At 50.4% G+C, this 15602-nt stretch overlaps 1 non-coding gene across 1 annotated transcript in view; it reads right to left on the bottom strand.

The window, feature by feature from the left end:
* Positions 1-420: 420 nt before the first annotated feature.
* LOC102282473 (uncharacterized) overlaps positions 421-15602 on the bottom strand; it is a 31311-nt gene continuing 16129 nt past the window's right edge. Inside the window, exon 2 of the transcript XR_011464830.1 lies at positions 421-605. This is a non-coding gene — a transcript (uncharacterized protein). The remainder of the gene's footprint in view (positions 606-15602) is intronic.

The raw sequence follows: 15602 nt of genomic DNA, 5'->3' as shown, positions 1-15602 counted from the left end.
TTAAAAAGTTTTAGAAGAAAATATAGACTTATCTTTCATCGAAGATTAAAACACACAAAGCATGAGGGAAAGATTGATAAACATAACATTTAGAAACTTTCATACTAGAAAACACTATAAAAAGGTTAAGAGACAGGCAGAAGATATTTCCAAATCTATGAAAGTGACAAATGTTAGTGTGTGGAGTGTTTTAAGTTTCCCTACTAATCAGTAAGAGAAGACAAACAAGTAGAAAAAATGGGCTAAGACTCTTAACAAGCAAGTCACAGGATTTGTAAAGACAAGTCAAAAACATATTTATGTTCAAGGTCACTAGTAAGCAGGGAAGGTAAAATAGCAAGATACCATTTCACACCCATCCCAGATGCTAAAATGTTGAAGTCTGCAGATGAGGTAATTTTTAATGAAAGAAAAACTGTCAACTGTGCAGCACTAGTTGTTTATTCCAGTAACAGAAGGTAGCGGGCCTGGAGGGAGCACTCGGGGCGCCGCTGCTCAGTCCAGGCTTTCCAGGAGGCAGCAGCAGCAGAGAGCGGCCCAGCACGCGGCCAGGGCCGCCTGACACCCGGTGTCTTCCGTCTTCCTCTCCCGCTCCACCACGTACGCTGGGGGGCAGGGGAGGGGCGGGGAGAGAGAGACCCAGTCAGAGGCGACTGTGAGCCGCAGCGGCCCGTGCCGCTCAAGCACCTAGCGCATGTGAGGAGCCGGATTCCAGTCTCCCTCCCTCTCCAGACTGTCAGCTCCGGGAAGGGGAGCCCCGCCTATCTGCCCGCCCGCCCCCGGTGTCACTACCTGCACGTGTCAGGTAGCTTCCTGGATGTGGGAGTGAAGGTGGCATCTGCTTGAAAGTGAAAGTGAAGTCGCCCAGTCGTGTCCGACTCTGCGACCCCATGGACTGTAGCCTACCAGGCTCCTCTGTCCATGGGATTTTCCAGGCAAGAGTACTGGAGTGGATTGCCATTTCCTTCTCCAGGGGATCTTCCCCACCCAGGGATCGAACCCGGTCTCCCGCATTGTAGATGGACGCTTTACCGTCTGAGCCACCAGGGAAGGATCACTGTTGCCTGCCACCTCCCCTTCCCCAAGCTGACCACCAAACACCACCCAGTACCTGCCTGGACAAAGTCAAACAGTTTGTGGTGAGGCCCGCCCTGCAGCCACATGTGGCAGGCACTGACTGAAAGCTTTACACATTGTCTCATTTAATCCTCACAACAGCTCTGTTACTATCATTTGTAACTCTCAAACACAGCTTGCAGGAGTGTGAATTAATAGAAGCCCTTTGAAAGAGAATGTGTGTGTGGGGGGGGGGGGGTAGGGTGCTGCATAGAATTTTGACCCAGAAAATCTGTATCTAGGGTTTTTCTATAGAAACAATTGTTTAATTGTTCAAAAATGTGTGTACATTGTGATTGCTGCTGTATCAAAATAACCCCAAGCTACCAATAACCTTGATGTCCGTCACCTGGAGACTGACTAGGTAAGCTAATACATCCCATAGAATAGAATACTAAATAGCCATTAAGAAGAAGGAGATGGTTCTTCCATCCTGCCAATAAATTAAGCAAAGGATAAAAGCAAGGTATACAGCAGTGTGCTTGTTATGTTTGTACAATGAAAAGGATACACATACACACAGACATACAGACAGATATCTGAAAGAATATAAACAAAGGTCAGAATGTGGAGGGGGAGGGGCTTTTACTCTGCTTTTGCATTTTATATTTTTCTCAAATCCAGGCTCGTCCAGTTCCAAAGTCAAGCTCAAAGCTGCTGCTCCTCCATGCCACTGCTGGGGTCCTGTGGGCAGGAGGGAGGGCTGTCCAGGTTCAACACAGCTTAGACCCCCCCCTCACCTCTGCCTCTGTGCTAGCTCTGGGGCTTTCTCTGGGGGCAGCTGGCATCGACTGATCTGGGTTCCCTGGTGGCACTGGCCTCAGTCCCAGATGTCTTCCCCATTGTCACGATCACCTACAGACCACCCTCGGCCCAGCTCCCCTAACCTGTGGTCCCAGTGATGCTGCTCCCTCCACAGCCGGGCCTGGTGGCCCCTATGACCTGGAGTTTGACCCATCAGATTTGCCTTCAAGGCAATTCTGACTTCCCTCAGACCTTGCTGACTCAGCCCTAGGCACAAGCTAGGGTTTCTGCTGGGCCAACCTGGCAAGCAGCGGCTGGATCAGATCACCACTCCCCCCACAAGAAGCCTGGAGACCAGAGGGTCCTCACGCTGGTGCAATTCCTAAGGCTGAGCCCCATGAGCCAGAAAACCCGCCACCACGCCAGGTCCCCAACAGCCCCGCTTCCAGGGTTCCTTTTGCACTCTTCCCTCTCCAGTGACAGGAGTTGCTGGCATTTCCCAAACCAACCCCAGCCTCTTCTCTTCCACTCCGGGTTTGGGCAGGAGGGAGTCAGGAGCCCACCTGAGCCTGGTCTGGCACAAAGGGCGCTGAGGAGCAGGTAAAGTCTGTCTAGCCTTGCAAACCCCAGGGAGCCCGTGATCTGCCAGGGGCCGCCTTCAGGTCCCTCACCACCCCTCCTAGCTCCCCTCTCTCATTCACTGCTTTGAGTGCCAACATCAAGATCTTTCAGCTCCCACCACCTCAGCAGAGCCCCCACACAGACCCAGCCCCCCAGCACAGACCTGGCCGCCCCCTCCCCCGCCCCCCCGCCAGCACTGACCCTGCCCCCCAGCACAGACCCAGCCCCCCAGTACAGACCTGGTCCCTGCAGCACAGACCCAGCCCCCACCCCTGCCAGCACAGACCCAGCCCCCCAGCACAGACCCCTGTCCCCCCAAAGCAGCCCCAGAGGTTCCAATGTCTCTTCCTAGGAACCCAAGGTTGAACAGGAGTAGGGGTGGGGTAAGTAGGTAGTGAGTTCTCATCAGATTCCAGAGATGGGGAAGTTCAGAGAAGCGGGGCAGAAACTTCCCTATCAGATATGGCTGCCCCAATCCAGGTCTCAATTCCCAGACACTCTGCTCCAATGTAGTGAGAGACCACAATTAGAATTTCAGAACAGAGATTTTTAATAAGATGTATCAAATTGGATTTAAATATAGGCTTATCTACTCGTTGACCATGTAATGAACAGGTGACAACCTCTCTTAGCCTCAGCTTCCTGTGCTGTAAAATAAGAGTGACACCAGTAATCTGTACCCCACAGGGTTGCAGGGAAAATGAGGAGATTAGACGTGCACAGTGCCCAGCACATTGTCACCGTTCAATAAATGCTCATTGGTGTTATTCCATGTTAAAATGACTGACTCTCAGGACTGACTAAAGAGGTGGCCTACACACAGGTAGAGAGAAGGGGTTCGGGGGCTCACCTGGACTCAGAAATAAACCAGAGGCCAGGAGGCAGTTACAGGCTGTTCTGGGAGCCAAGGGCCTGCAAGGTCACCTAGTCCTTCACTGTGCAGAGGGTAACAGGTCCCACCCAAGGGAGGGTGTGCCCGAAGCCCGGAGGAGGGGAGTGGCGGAACACAGTCAGGCCCCCACCTCCGCGGCCCCACAGCAGGACACAAGACTGCTGGAGGAGAGCTGCCCGCAATTCTAGGCCCTGCTCTCACCCCAACTTAGGCGCACGCGCGCGCGCACACACACACTCTCTCTCTCTCTCTCATTCCCTGTCACTTTTCCTTCGGCCTCAACCAACCACAAGGCATCAGAGCCCAAGTTCAGGGTTGGGGAGGTGCGACTCTGGGAAGTTCAGAGACAGTCCAGGACAGGGAGCCTGGGACAGAAGAGGGACCTGGTTAGCAGGGGAATAAACAGGACAACAGCACAAGGTGTAACCCAAGGACCAGAGACAGACCTGCGTCCTGACTGCCAGACCCGCGGCCAGCGACAACCCACCCCGCCTGCTGAGACCCGGGCACCGACCCAGCGGGAGAGCCCACAGTGGGTGGCACAGGACCTCCCAGACCACCTGCCAGTCATCCACCTTCCCATCCAGCCTGTGACACCTGAGCAGAGATGCCAGCCCCCCTCCCAGGTCCGGCTGTGCACCCCGTGAACAGCCTCCTCTCCTCCTCTCTCTGCCAGAGAACTGCTCGCCTGCCCCAGGGCAGAGAAGTGCCCCTGTGCTCCACGTCAGCGCCAGGAATAGCGGCCTGATCCACTTGCACGCTCCTCCCAGGGTCAGGCCAGAGATAGCGCTCAAGGTTGGGTTACTATGTGAAAGGCTCTCCCCTTCGACTCAACACACAGATCTTTCAGACGCTCTGAGAAGCATCTTATCTGCCGTTTGTTTGAAGGCAAACTCCTCCCTTCTTCCTCCAGCATCTAAAACCAGAGCCAAATAAGGCGACCCTCAGGAGACTAGAATGGCCGCCTGGTGCTCAGTGCATCTAAGGCCGCCTGCAGGACAGCACCCTGACCTGGGGCTCCCTGCGTCTCCCAGAAGCCTTTCCGACCTGGCCCAGCCCAACCCAGATCTTTCTGACTTTGATCTGCTGCTATCACCTATCAGTACAATCATTCAGAAACCTTGGTCTGAGAAATACCAAGCAGAGACAGAGACAGGCCCGAGGGCAGTCCTCAGATGAAAAGGGGAGGCTGCGTGCGCAGTGGTCAGTCCGCGTCTAGAACGCAGCCTGGGGCTAAGAGCGCGGCCTTTCCCTTTGTGGGCCAGCAGTGCTTTCTGTTTACCTGAAGCGCTGGAACAGATAAGAAAACAGGACTGCCTCAGAAATGGCTGGTTTATCCTCAGGGTTTCTGAGTGCCATAGCTATTAACAGACTATAAAGGTCCTCGAGTGCAGGGAGCAGGTCTTCTCCCAGTGCTCCCATGTCCACTTCCTAACTGGTCTGGCAAATACAGATGGGCACTGGCCAAAGAAGTCTACTCTAGAGGTCGAGGGACCCACGACAGGACAGGTGAATCCGCTGAAGGCCTGTCATCCCTGGATGTGTCCACCTCACCAACACTGTGGGCCTCAGGCTGGTCTAAGCTGGTGCGGGGAAGACCACTTCCTGTGGCAACTCCAAATGCCAAGCTGTTTCAGAAAAGCATTTTATTTTCCTGGGGGAAAAATGACATATAATTCGAATAATGCTAAATGTTGTGTAAGAAAACCGGATCAAATAAAAACAGATGATGAGAACCAGTAGACCTGGGGGATAACACCATGCCTGCCCAAAGCTGCTGGGAGTGAAGACAAGTGACTTCAATATTCTCAGCTGGCAGGGGCTCAGGGTTTTGGGTCCCAAGACGGAGCCAGGGGTGGGGACAAGGCCAGAAGACCAGCTCAACTCAGGTGAGGAGGGGCGAAGTCAGCAAGAGCCTGCACCCCTGGAACAAGCCAGCTGTAAGGAAGTGCACTGCCGAGGGTCAATGCCCACCGCTGAGTGACAAGGGGCTGCCACAATCACAAGGGAGTCACCAGCTAAGTGTAGTCAACAAAAGCTAATACATAAAACTGGAATTTTAACATGTTGTGAAATCCTATCAAATATCAAAAGGAAGCCTGATGTTACGAGTGACCAGTGGTGGTTGCGTTATAGTCTAAAATTAGGCCATGAGTAAAGCCTCCTTTTGGCCCATAAGCCCAGCTCTCAGTGGAGAAGGGTGAGTCATCAGAAACTGACCTTCAAAGACATCCTGCTCCTGTGCTTTACAACTCCTACTCAAAAGAACTGAAAGCAGGCGCTTGGACAGGTATTTGCACACCTATGTCCACAGCAGCGTGTTTGCACTACCAAAAGGTGGAAGCCACCCAGGTATCCACCAGTGGACGAAAAGATAAACAAAACATGGTTTACACATACAATGGAATACTCTTCAGTCCAAGAAAGGAATTTTGACATATGACACAACATGGATTAAAGACATTTTGCTAAGTGAAGTAAGCCAGTCACAGAAGGACAAATACTGTAAGACTCCTGCTACATGAGGTACTTAAAGGAATCAAATTCATAGAGACAGGAAGTGGGATGGTGGTTGCCAGGGGCTAGAGAGGGGATTTACTGTTTAGCAGGTAAGGAGTTCTAGTTTGGGATGATGAACCAAGTTTTGGAGACTGATGGTGGTGACGGCTGCACAACAATGTCAACAGGCTCACTGCCACCCAAACTGTACACTTAAGAGTGGTTAAAATGATAAAGCCTATACTCTCATCCTCTGCTTATTTGGGAGGGTTCCAAGCGTATCAACACCTGGGGAAAGGGATATGGATCAGAGCTTTGCTTCCCAGCAGGCAAAGCTCTGTGGGCTGGTGCCCCAGGGCCGTTCCGCACCAGCAGCTGTGGCCATTCTCCTGGGCTGGTGGTGTGGTGGATCCCGCCACCCTGCAGAGGAGGGATGCTCTGCCAGTCAGGTGCCTGCCCACCCTCCAGCCCAAGGACCCCTCCAAAACGCTCCAGCCGGACCTCACAGACAGAGGATGTGCCAGAGGAGACAGAGACACTGCTCAGGGTCCCTCCCAGCCCATACGCTCACTTCTCATTTCCCTGACATGGCCAACTCTGCAGGGGAGTCTGGGAATAAAGGACACCAGGCCTGACTCAGGCGGCTCACAGACAGCCTGGATGGAAGAGCCCACGAGCCAGCTGAGGAAGCGCACTGGCACGCCACGCTGGGGGCACCAGTAATCACCAGAGAGCCTGGACAAGGCCTTTCGGTGAGCTGAGGAGACAGGAACGCCAGCCCATTACTGCCCTGTCCTCGCGTTCCTTCCTTCACAAGAAAACCTAGAGAAACGCGGGCTTTGAGCGGCTCACTTACAAACAGGCGGCGTTGTAGGGTGGCCCAGCTGTGTTCCAGCCCCGACCTCTCCTGACTGGTAAGAGTCATCATGGCCTGAACTCCCAAGGAGGGAGTGGTGGTGATGGGGCCTGACCGCAGGATCTGTTATTTCACAGCCTGCTGAGCAGCAAGAAAGACGCTTAGAACCAGGCAATCGGGGGAACAAGTGATGAGAGAAAAGGTAAGAGGAGAACAGAAATAGACTCAGAATCCACAAACTTCCAACACTGCTGCCCCTGAATATAAGAAAACAACTGCCATGATTTTGGATGCTAAACAGAACTAGGAAAAATTTTTTTTTTGGTTTCAGGCACTGCTGCTGCTGCTGCTAAGTCGCTTCAGTCGTGTCCGACTGTGCGACCCCAGAGACTGCAGCCCACCGGGCTCCCCCGTCCCTGGGATTCTCCAGGCAAGAACACTGGAGTGGGTTGCCATTTCCTTCTCCAGTGCATGAAAGTGAAAAGTGGAAGTGAAGTCGCTCAGTCGTGTCGGACTCTTAGCGACCTCATGGACTGCAGCCTACCAGGCTCCTCCGTCCATGGGATTTTCCAGGCAAGAGTACTGGAGTGGGTTGCCACCGCAGGAAAAAAAAGGTGAGCTCATCAGAGGGGAGCTGGCTTTTTGGACTCTCTTGTTGACTATGAGAGCTACTCCATTTTTTCTAAGGGATTCCTGCCCACAGTAGTCTTTAACTCAGAAGTTAAATTCACCCATTCCAGTCCATTTTAGTTCACTGATTCCTAAAATGTCGACGTTCACTCTTGCCATCTCCTGTTTGACCACTTCCAATTTACTTTGATTCATGGACCTAACATTCCAGGTTCCTATGCAATATTGCTCTTTACAGCATTGGACCTTGCTTCCATCACCAGTCACGTCCACAACTGGGCATTGTTTTTGCTTTGGCTCCGTCTCTTCATTCTTTCTGGAGTTATTTCTCCACTCTTCCCCAGAAGCATACTGGGCTCCTACTGACCTGGGGAGTTCATCTTTCAGTGTCTTATCTTTTTGCCTTTGCATGGGGTTCTCAAGGCAAGATTACTGAAGTGGTTTGCCATTCCCTTCTCCAGTGGACCACATTCTGTCAGACCTCTCCACCGTGACCCACCCGTCTTGGGTGGCCCCACACGGCACGGCTCATAGTTTCACTGAGTTAGACAAAGCTGTGGTCCATGTGACCAGTTTGGTTAGTTTTTTGTGATTGTGGTTTTCATTCTGTCTTCCCTCTGATGGATATGGAGAAGAGGCTTATGGAAGCTTCCTGATGGGAGAGACTGACTGTGGGGAAAACTGGGTCTTGTTCTGATGGGTGGGGCCATGTTCAGTAAGTCTTTAACGCAATTTTCTATTGAAGGGTGGGGCTGTGTCCCCTCCCTGTTATTTGACCTGAGACCAAACTATGGTGGAGGTGATGAAGATAATGGTGACCTCCTTCAAAAGGTCCCATGCACACACTGCTACACTCAGTGGCCCCGACCCTGCAGCAGGCCACTGCCAAGCCAGGCATCCACCGGAGACTCCTGGACACTCACAGGCAAGTCTAGGTCAGTCTCTTGTGGGGTTACTGCTCCCTTCTCCTGGGTCAGTACTTGGGTGCAATCTCAAAAATGACAGAATGACCTCTGTTTGTTTCCAAGGCAAACCATTCAATATCACAGTAATCCAAGTCTATGCCCCAACCAGTAATGCTGAAGAAGCTGAAGTTGAACAGTTCTATGAAGACCCACAAGACTTTCTAGAACTAACACCCAAAAAAGATGTCCTTTTCATCATAGGGGACTGGAATGCAAAAGTAGAAAGTCAAGAGATACCTGGAATAAAGGGCAAATTTGGCCTTGGAATACAAAATGAAACAGGTCAAAGGCTACTAGAATTCTGCCAAGAGAATGCACTGGTCATAGCAAACACGCTCTTCCAACAGCACAAAAGAAGACTCTACACATGGCCATTGGCGGATGGTCAATACAGAAATCAGATTGATTATACTCTTTGCAGCCAAAGATGGAGAAGCTCTATACAGTCAGCAAAAATAAGACCGGGAGCTGACTGTGGCTCAGATCATGAACTCCTTATTGCCAAATTCAGACTTAAATTGAAGAAAGTAGGGAAAACCACTAGACCATTCAAGTATGACCTAAATCAAATCCCTTACGATTATACAGTAGAAGTGACATATAGATTCATGGGATTAGATCTGATAGACAGAGTGCCTGAAGAACTATGGACAGAGGTTTGTGACACTGTACAGGAGGCAATGATCAAGACCATCCCTAAGAAAAAGAAATGCAAAAAGGCAAAATGGTTGTCTGAGGAGGTCTTACAAATAGCTGAGAAATGAAGAGAAGCAAAAGGCAAAGGAGAAAAGGAAAGATTCAAGCATCTGAAAGCAGAGTTCCAAAGAATAGTAAGGAGAGATGAGAAAGCCTTCCTCAGCGATCAATGCAAAGAAATAGAGGAAAACAACAGAATGGGAAAGACTAGAGATCTCTTCAAGAAAATTAGAGATACCAAGGGAACATTTTATGCAAAGATGGGCACAATAAAGGACAGAAATGGTATGGACCTAACAAAAGCAAAATATATTAAGAAAAGGTGGCAAGAATACACAGAAGATCTATATAAAAAAGATATTCATGACCCAGATAACCATGATAGTGTGATGACTGGACTAGAGCCAGACATCCTGGAATGAGAAGGCAAGTGGGCCTTAGAAAGCATCATCATGAACAAAGCTAGTGGAAGTGATGGAATTTCAGTTGAGCTATTTCAAATCCGGAAAGATGATGCTGTGAAAGTGCTGAACTCAATATGCCAGCAAACTTGGAAAACTCAGCAGTGACCACAGGACTGGAAAAGGTCAGTTTTCATTCCAATCCCAAAGAAAGGTAATGCCAAAGAATGCTCAAACTACCACACAATTGCACTCATCTCACATGCTAGCAAAGTAATGCTCCAAATTCTCCAAGCCAGGCTTCAACAGTACGTAAACTGAGAACCTCCAGATGCTCAAGCTGGATTTAGAAAAGGCAGAGGAACCAGAGATCAAATTGCCAACATCCACTGGATCATGGAAAAAGCAAGACAAGAGAGTTCCAGAAAAACATCTACTTCTGTTTTATTGACTACGCCAAAGCTTTAGACTGTGTGGATCACAACAAACTGTGGAATATTCTTCAAGAAATGGGAATACCAGACCACCTGACCTGCCTCCTGAGAAATCTGTATGCAGGTCAAGAAGCAACTGTCAGAACTGGACATGGAACAACAGACTGGTTCCAAGCCGGGAAAGGAGTATGTCAAGGCTGTATATTGTCACCCTGCTTCTTTAACTTATATGCAGAGTACATCATGAGAAATGCCAGGCTGGATGAAGTACAAGCTGGAATCAAGATTGCCAGGAGAAATATCAATAACCTCAGATATGCAGATGACACCACCCTTATGGCAGAAAGTGAAGAACTAAAGGGCCTCTTGGTGAAAGTGAAAGAGGAGAGTGAAAAAGTTGGCTTAAAACTCAACATTCAGAAAACTAAGATCATGGCATCCAGTTCCATCACTTCATGGCAAATAGACAGGGAAACAATGGAAACAGTGGCTGACTTTATTTTGGAGGGGGCTCCAAAATCACTGCAGATGGTGACTGCAGCCATGAAATTAAAAGACTCTTGCTCCTTGGAAGAAAAGCTATGACCAACCTAAATAGCATATTAAAAAGCAGAGACATTACTTTGACAACAAAGGGCCATCTAGTAAAAGCTATGGTTTTTCCATAAGTCATGTATGGATGTGAGAGTTGGACTGTAAAGAAAGCTGAATGACAAAGAGTTGTGATATTGGAGAAGACTCTTGAAAGTCCCTTGGACTGCAAGGAGATCCAACCAGTCAATCCTAAAGGAGATGAGTCCTTAGTGTTCACTGGAAGGACTGATGCTGAAGCTGAAACTCCAATACTTTGGCCACCTGATATGGAGAGCTGACTCACTGGAAAAGACCCTGATGCTGGGAAAGATTGAGGGCAGGAGAAGGGGACAACAAAGGATGAGATGGTTTGATGGCATCACTGACTCAATGGACATGAGTTTGAGCGAGCTCCAGGAGTTGGTGATGGACAGGGAAGCCTGGTGTGCTACAGTCCATGGGGTTGCAAAGAATCGAACACGACTGAGTGACTGAACTGAACTGGCTCTTTGGAACAGGCCCAGATGGACAGAGATCAGCATGGAGGTCACTGCTGGGCCCTTCCCATTAGTGTCCAGGCACAGATGGGCACAGGCCCCTCTGCTATCAGCAACGTTAGTCTGACTCACGTTGAGCACCGGCCTCGGGAGTCTCATTCAAATAGGTCTTGCTGCATTTTCTCACAAGGCAAACACCACCCTATTGTTTTTTATCGAACACCAAGTGTGTCTTTATCTTACGTATACAGACCACAACTGGCTTCTGCAGGTACCAGGTTCCTACGTTATTGATTAACAGTCCTAGCAGATATATTGATGCAAAATGCCCCAGGTTGATTTCTTCCTCCTTGGTCAAGCTTAATTTGGCGACAGTAAAAATAGCTGGGTTTTCACCTGAATGCACCCCAGTGCAGAGCCCTGGTACACAGTGACCTCTAGGGCAGGGCGGGACAGGATGACCACTCTCAGTGAGCATGCTGAGTGGTGATTTCAGCAAGGCAAACCTCACTTGTAATGACTGTCTCCTCCACAGGCCTCTACTCCCTGAAGCACACCGCCAGCCATTTCCCAGCAACAAAGGTCGTCCTTGTAGATTTGGAAAGAACTGTGAGGGGCACCTGGGCTCTGCCGAGTAATCCCCAACAGTTCCTCCTGCTCTTTAACTGCCACAACCCAGCATCCACCCAGAAGTCAACCAGGAAGGGCCCCGAAAACCACCACCCAACCTGCTGAGATGTGCCCCTCGGCAAATGTGAGGCCAGAGACGTCCCTAGTGGAGAAAGGCGGGCAGAGGGGGAACCTGGCCCGTAGAAAAGCTTCTTTCCATGGTCAACTCTACTATTAATATTAATAGTTCTAGCCAGCTTGTCATTGAAGCTAGATCCAAAAAGTCTCCCAACACCGTGACCAATCACCTTTCCAGTGAAACAGGAAGAGACAGGCTAATCCTTGCCATGAAAGGCTGAGGTGGGAAGCTAGGTGAGGTTAGCCCTGGTGATGGAGCAGGTACAAAGGGAGCCCCATTGTGTCAAGAGTGACGGAGGCAGCTGACTGCTCCCCATCTGCTGAGCGGGGTTCAGTTGCCCAAAGTGGCGGGTTCACTCACAGCCCTGCCGGTCTGGAGAACGCAAGGCCTCTCAGCAAAGTCAGAAAGCCCAGCCCCCTCGGCCGAGGGCCCCCTCCTGTTGCCCAGCTGTCGTCCTGAGTCAGGAGCACCCCGAGGTCACCACACAAACAGACCCTAGCCTCCTAACAGCTCACCAAGGAACCCTGTGCAGATGAGGAAAGACGGTTGTAGAGTCGGGTACCCCAGGGTCCACTCTAAGTGCCACTTTGAAGGGTGACCACCTCTCCCAGCTTTGGTTTTCTCACTTGTGAGATGGGAATAATAACAGCACCTCGTCCCTCACCGGGTCCTTTGGGGACTTAGTTAAGCCACACTAACCGCCTAGTATACAGTAGGCTCGAAGTTTTTGTCAGCTGCCATTACTACTCTCAAGACAGAGACCTGAAGGACAGAGGTGCCGAGACAGCTGGAAGCAGCCCTGGCATTATGTGAAGCTGCTAGGAGAGCCTACAGACAGCTTCTCCTTCTACCTGATGAACTGAGGTTTTTGAAGAACAACCAAGTGATGTGGAAATCGGGTAAAAGAGGTGTCTATTTCTGTTAAGTATTGCCTAGACCCCCTCCTTGTGGATGCCAGGCTGCTGGGCAATGACCCAGGAAGGCAGGGGGCACGGCCGCCTAATGAGGCACAACCACTAGGCATCCCCACGACCCCCCACCCCACCACAGCAGCAGCTGGAGCTGGCGACCCCCAAGAGTCCTCCTACCAGCCCCTCACTCTCCTGCCCCTTCCACTAGGCCCACAAAGTGGAAAGGTCCAGTCCAGGAGGAATTCCTTTAGATCTCCAAGATGAAGTCTGGTGACCCTTAGCTCCCGATTCTATGCTGCACACGCCAACGTTACTAACCACGCCCTGAGTCTACTCCACAGACCTGAGGTACAGGAGACATGGAATGAATGAGTGAATGAATGGAGGACTGAACAAAAGGTGTCTTGCACCTTTTACCTCAGCTGGAAAAGCTGTTTGTAGCTGGCCTTGCAGGCAAGCTCAGATACGGCCTCAGCTGGCTCCTCTCTGAAGCAATGGCAGAGTGCAACTAAGAAAAGATATGAATATCCTGTCAGTCTGAAGTTCTGAAGGAAGGTGCCACTCTCACTTTGGTCAATTTAAATCCTTCGAGAGATCTTGGCTCATCCTGAACTTCTCTGAAATGGTTGAGGGTATCAGGGCCATCACTCTATCCCAGAAGGAATCCATGTGACTAGGAGGATATCTTGGAATGAGTGAAGCCAGCACAAACAGCTCAGGATCCCAGGCCTGGCTGGGCTGGGGAGAGTGGGCCCCACAGCCCCAGGATTCACCTTCTCAAGAGGGGGGACCCTCCCGAGAGCCTTTCCTTCAGATCCGTAGGCCTAGGGCACCGCGCCCATAGCTGTGAGGAATTCATGGTTACCCATGGCTGCCCGGGGTGCTGGACAGGGACTGGGGTGGAGGGGGGAATACTGATCTTTCATAAACTACCCATGATACGCCTACTCTCAGAAGCAAAAATCCATTTTTACTCAAAAACAATCTGGTCCACTCTAAAATCCTCCAGGCTGACAAGGTATCCCAGGCTACCAAATGGACTTATTTCAGGGGGTAAATGGAAAAGCTCAGAGGGAATCAAGACACTACCAAAAAGAAAATCTAATGGAATTCTTTTTTTCCCCTAAGGAAAATGCAATTGAAAGGCGCTAGAATCTTCCCTGGACCATTCTGATTTACAGTCTTGAAGCAGGCATATCCCTGGGAAAAGACTGATGCCTGGGCTCCCAAGAACAAAGCTCTCCATGTCACCACATACACCCAGGGATAACCTCTAGAGGAAGAGTGTGTGCGTGTGCCTGCACTTGTACGTGTGTGGAGGGGGGTGGGGTTGCCCTTCTCCAGCTTCAGAAAACCTCTCGAGTCTAAAAGGCTGAGAATGTGTAAGGGCAGCCGGAGGGAGTGAGTCACCTTTTCCATCGCACCACAGATCTAATGAGGAAAAAGCCACCAAGCCCAGCACTGGGACAAGGAGGCAAGCGGTACTGGCTTCTCGAAACTAAAAGGGTTGGCATCTACAGCCATACCACCCTGAACGCTCCTGATCTTCTCTACAAGGGTGGGCAGCCTTGACAGCACACAGCAGCAAGCTTCCTGGTTGCAAGCTGATGAGGCTTCCCAGAAGAGTGGATAGGAAAGTGCATTTCCTAGAGGAGGAAGCCACTCCCTCAGGAAGCCAAGGCCAAGTGTGGACAGCAGAAGGCCAGGGCGGGCTACTAATACTGCCACGATCCGCTCGCTGGCGGTTCTTGGTGGGTTTGAGACCAGCTCTCAGGGCAGGAGCTGGGCCCTCCTCATCCCTGTAGTGCCCCACCCCCGGCCCAATACAGCCGCTGCAGACCTGGCTTCACTGGCTCTGGGGCTAAGCCTGCCACAGCAGAAATAGCCCATTTCAATAAAATGCATTTATTTCCCTTCACTTCTTTGTGGCTCATCTGAAAAATGGAGGCAATACCACCATCCACCTCTTGGGATTGTTATAAAGATTAGATGACTAACTTGAAAAGCAGCACAGTGCCAGGCACGAAGTAAGTGGATAATATACTATAAGTATTACTGTTACTGTAAAAAAAATAAAGGGCTAGAAGGAAAGGCACTTCTGGAGACTGGGTGGAGGGCAGGCATGAAGTCAGCATAGTGAGACTCACATCTGCATGGAGACCTCACTGAGAACCACTGCTCACTGCTCACAAGACTCCCACATTGTATGGGGCCAAGATGCAGCTGAGGAGATACAGACTTAATGAATTTAAGAAGAAGGAAAAAAACCCAGAACACCCAACCACACTTTTATGCAGCATTTATATCAGCTACAAATAGATCTTCTGGACAGAGATGAACATAATAGTCAAATTTCAAAAGGGCTGCATCATGAAGAACTAAACACAGACCAAAAGATTTATATGAAAATGTTAACTATTGTCTCTGGATAGCAAAAGTATGGGTATATTACTTTTTATAAGGAAGAGCTATTTCTGTAAATTAAAAAGTTCTTTAAAAACAAAGCCATGTTTTTCTGTGTGAGAACCTGGTTGTCCCCAGGAGCAGCGGCCTGGGCTCTGGATAAGCGGCACTAAGTCAGGGTTTGGAGAAAGCCACTCTGGCCCCTGACCACACTGGGCTTGGTCCCCACACTCGTGTCAGCGTCTGCTGGGCAAAGCCCTCATCCACTAATGAGGCTGTCAGTCCTTACCATCTTCAATGCCAGCATTTTAGTTACAACCATCCCATGTTGCATCCCTCCTTTTAGAGAATCTCAACTCTGGGGAGCCACCATATAAACCAAATATAGATTTTTTCCCCGGTGGCTAACCACACTGACCGCGGGGAAGCAGGTGCCCGTGGGCACAGGGCCACAGCAGCACGGGTGCAGGCAGAGCCTCAGGGCCTGTGCTCGGGCCTGGGCCGCCTCTCAACAAGGCTAGTCTTACTTCTGTTTGGAAGGGTTCATCCTAGGGAAAGACCCCACCACTCTAGTGGCCTCACACTCACAGGGCAGTCCCAACACCCTGGTGCTGGC

Source organism: Bos mutus, chromosome 7, assembly GCF_027580195.1.
Source record: "Bos mutus isolate GX-2022 chromosome 7, NWIPB_WYAK_1.1, whole genome shotgun sequence".
In the NCBI taxonomy this organism is placed as follows: Eukaryota; Metazoa; Chordata; class Mammalia; order Artiodactyla; family Bovidae; genus Bos; species Bos mutus.
The sequence above is the reverse complement of the archived record's forward strand: the minus strand, read 5'-3'. Positions and strand labels throughout refer to the sequence as shown.